The sequence below is a fragment of the Polypterus senegalus genome, chromosome 2, assembly GCF_016835505.1.
Source record: "Polypterus senegalus isolate Bchr_013 chromosome 2, ASM1683550v1, whole genome shotgun sequence".
Taxonomy (NCBI): Eukaryota; Metazoa; Chordata; class Cladistia; order Polypteriformes; family Polypteridae; genus Polypterus; species Polypterus senegalus.
In genome coordinates, this window is record NC_053155.1 from 50875330 (window position 1) to 50880130 (window position 4801).

Sequence of the window (4801 nt, forward strand, 5' to 3'; positions counted from 1 at the left end):
TCCAGAAACAGTAAGTTGTAGTTATAAGGGATATTTTTTGCATAAATTGTATACAATTCTGTAACATTTATTTGAAAGGGAGGTACATGCAATAAGTTCTGATTAACTTATGTCAGCCTAGGAACATTACATGTATTTTCATTAAAGGAATGAAAAGTCATTAAAATAGACAATATACTGTAGGCACTGCCTGAAACAACAAGTACAAAATAAAGACAACATGTGCTTCAGTGTAGTCTGTTTGCTGTGTGATGAGGTAGCAGGACCCATGGAACCTGAAGCAGTAAGCCTTTTTAGTTCAGATTATTAGGTGCCTCTATAGCAAGTTCTTCATTCTGACGATTGATTCATTAAAATCCATACAGTCTGTGAGTAAGAAACTTTGAGCAGAGACCTATTGTCACATCACAAAAGGCCTCATCTTTTACTGATGTCTCACTCTAGTCAGCCATTCGACAATAATGTCCAGTAGGCCATCTGATGTTAGTTGATCATACTCAATTACATAAGAAAGAGCCAGATCGAATTTGACAATTTTATTTAAGATGTCGTTTATTTAATAGACATAAAAAATGCAATAAAAATTGAAGAGGCAGACACTGTAGGCAGGTGCACAAAGAAACAAACAAAAAATGATAATAAAATAAAAATTAGGATAGGCTGGTGGATAGAAATGTAAAATTAACCATAAGATTAAAAAAATAAGAGAAAAATGCTATTTTCTAATTTTTTTTTTAAACAGAGATTGACACAAACTCTGTACACAACAATATTACTGGTCTTGGCATATATACACTTTCAAGTGCTAATTTTACATTGGTAGTTGTGCTGTATTACAGATAATTACAAATAATGGTAACAAGATAGATATACAGAGAGTATACATCTCTCCCTCTCTCTCTCTGTAGATATATCTACTCTAAATATATAAAATCCTAAGCCTAAAAGTGCAACAGTGATGTTTTTAGGTCATGTTTTATTTCACGCTTTAAATCAGCCTTATTTTAAAACCTACATATATATGTTTGGTATCATTCTTTTTAGAATTTGCCGAACTTTAATGCAATGTTGTTAGATTTTCAGATTCTTATTCCGTTTTTAAACTATAAACTAAAAAATATCAAGAACTCACATCTTGCAAGATGGGACTTTGTGCCAAAAGATTTAACCACACCTGGGGCTGGAAATAAAAGACAAAGAGTGGGACAGCTGCTGTACAGGCTTTTAAATGTTTGAAGCACTGTACAAAATGCAGATCATGCAGCACAGCAGCAGCAGTAAGCCAGCAACTGATTGAGCAAAAATGAGGTAAAAAAAAAAAACTGTTTGTTTCCCATTGTATCACCATTTAAGATTGGGTTTCAGAGGAGCGACTGCATTTCCTTGAGGTGCGGTAAGCCCCTCTCTTCACAATGCGAGCGACAGAGATGCAAAGTGGCTGGCGAGGAAAGAAAGCAGGGAAACACCCTAGTATAAATATATATATACAGTATATATATATATATATATATATATATATATATGTGTATATATATATATATATATACACATATATATATATATATATATATAGACATTTCTCTTGCGTTTGACAATATATACTATGCATGCATTCACACGCAAAGAAAATCTGGAGATCTAACTTACAACATACATGGGGTAGGTTTGAAGGTCGCACAGGAAGATAACTGATATATATTTCTTTCCTCACATTTGAAGTGCCTTAAGAAAGCCTAATCCCAGTTTCCTAGGCTGCATCTTTCAATAATACCAGTGTTTGTTAGACTAGCTGTGGAAAAGAGAGCACACGTTCTCTAAACTGGAGAAGTCATTGAATTAAAACTTGTAAGCTTAATCACTTAGAAAATTACCAAATGCCTCTTCAAGCAAAATCTTGTGATTTATGCACACTTCACATATGCATTTTTACATATATGATATTACTTGTATTCATATTTTCTCATACCCCCATTAGCAATTATGTGCCTACAACTACAAGGTTCCAGAAAGAACCCTTATTTATTTAAATCATCATAGGCTCCATAATAAACATGGACAGATGATAACAGATTTGTAAAATACCAATGGGTTCCTGATTTGAAAAGGTCTCTTGCTTCATACAGTAACATGAGCTGAGTTCAGGTTTTGTCATTCTCTTCGTATTCTGCTATATTATCTATTATACTTTAAAGATTTCTGTTTCAGGAACCTTTGTAAAGCCCACTAAACTAGTTCATATGAATGAAAATTTTGTTTGTTAAGAAATGGTTCTAGGAGGAACCACTCAACCCAGTAAAGTGCTATTAAGGAACCATTATTTTTAAGAGGTCTTTTTACTGTTGATAATGCAGATCCACAGGAGATGCAGATTGCTGTAGTCAGTACTCTTGAAACAGTACATTTATCTGACAACACTGTTAACAGCAGAACCATAGGTGAGACTACACAGCATCCAACCTCTCACTGCATATCTAAACAAATACGGAAAATAAATTAACAGCGCCAAACATGCCATATCAGAATGTAGTCCACAGTTGTGGACTCAAGTCACATGACATGGACTGGAGTCTGACTTGAGCCATGAAATTCATGAGTTTTGACTAATTTCAACAACATTAAAAAAGATTTGCAACTCGATTTGATTTCCACTTGGGCTTCAATATCTGCTTTATACTTTTTAAAATGAGCACATAGTCCAGATGTTCTGTTTTTGATTGACCATACTTCAGAATGACAGTACACGTGATCTAAATGTATTACCTGTGTCCATGGCGAAACCTGGTGGTATATGTCAACAATGTGCAATTCCCTATACCTTGTCTTACTCAGCTGGGACTAATCTAACAAGAAAAGCAGTCAAGTACATGCTGCGCCAGTGAAGTCAGACTGCCAGGCCACAGATGCGGCAAACCTGCCTAAGGTTGTATCCACACTGTGTTTACGCCCTAGTCGAGAGCGGGATGATCTTGGCTCAATATTTGACCACTCTTGACATGACAAAAGGGTATTGGCAAATTCCTTTAATGGAATCCTCTAAGGAGAAGACTGCTTTTAGCACCCCCAATGGCAATGGCAGTATTGTGTCATCCCATTTTGGTTGTAAGGGGTACCGGCCACCTTACAGCATTTGGTGAATAAATTCCTATGCCCATAATGCCTCTAGTACTGCCTATTTGGATGAGGTTGTCATCTAATCATTGGAGGAACTCGTGCTGCACATTCAATATGTGAAGCCAGGCTCCAGGTAAATGTGAAAAAAGTTTTTGGACCAATGGAGGCCAAATGAAGGCTACATAGTTGGATCTGGAAAAGTGTTTTAAAGTTACTGACATTTTAAATTGACCATATCCATGAACCAAGAACAGGTACCAGCTTTCTTGGGGTTCATGGGCTAGTATCGTCGATTTGTACCCTGCTTCTCATAAACAGTTGTGGCAGATTTTACCAAAAAGCATGCTCCTAATATAGAGGTATGGAATGACAATGTGGATGCTGCATTCTGTGACCTTAGGAAGGACATTACTTCAGCAACTGTAATAATATCTCATCATTTCTCTTTGCCTTTTTCCTCCAGACTGATACTTTGGACCCAGGCTTGGGCGCCGTGCTGAGCCAAAGGATTGACACTTTTCTTATTTATAATGATATTTTTACTAGCACAGCTAATAACATGTTTATTGTCTGTGAATATCTGATTTATTAAAAGCAATAAAACTGCAACAAGCTAAATTTATTAAGTGGAACAGGAAAAACAAGAAAAGCAAGCTATAATCTGTATTATTATTTTAATGAAAACACACTATTGGGTATTTCTGAAACTACTTTCCATACATAAAAAGAGAAAATTAAATTAACCAAACCAGTAAAGATATTAAAAAACATGGTTTGCATGTTTCTCCTGTGTCTGCATGAGTTTCCTCTAACAGTCCAAAGACCTGCAGGTTCTAAATTGGCCTGTGTGTGAATGTGTGCATGTGCGTGTGTGTGTGTGTGTGTGTGTGTGTGTGTGTGTGTGTGTGTGTGTGTTCACCCTGGGATAGACTCCAACTGCACCATGCCTTGGATAGTGAGCTAGGAAGGTGGATGAATGAATGGTTTAAGAATATTGTTAGACTGATAACCAGCAGTGACTTTTTCTCCACGGTCAGTATTTTAAAACACAATTATGATGTACCTGTGTTTCCAATGAGTTTCTTCTTAATTCACTATGACATGTCTAGATGTTTTGAGAGTGAAGTGATTACCATTGAGGATATCTGTTATTCTGATTTGCTTTCACATATCAAAAACATTAATTTTAGGTTAATGGGTGACTCTAAACTAATTCAGTATAAGTGAGGGTAAAAGAAAGGCTCATAGGCTCTGCCTTCCCATAAACCTCAAAAATGGCTTAAGTAGATTCAGTAAAATGACAGATTAATGAACTTGTGATGCAGAAGTTATTTCGGATAATGAAAAAAATCAGCTAAATACTGTAAATAAATGTAAAATTAAGATTAAATCCTTTAGTAGCATCACTGATTTCATGCCAGAGATTGTGTTTGTGATAAAAAAAACACCAAACCTACTAATTCCATCTTGTATGCATTTAAAGTACAATTTACAGCTGGTGCCCTTAAGGTCATATTTTTCTTGGCAAATTCTACAGGATTCATTCAATAATGCTTTTGTGCATTTCCAAAATTTAGATTAGTAATGAATTAGAGTTTTCTGTTTAGTAATGTTTCCTTAATTTTTCAAAGCAATTCTAGCCTTCAGTAAATTCAACACTTTTATTATTGTAGGCTTTTGGCTGAGTTAT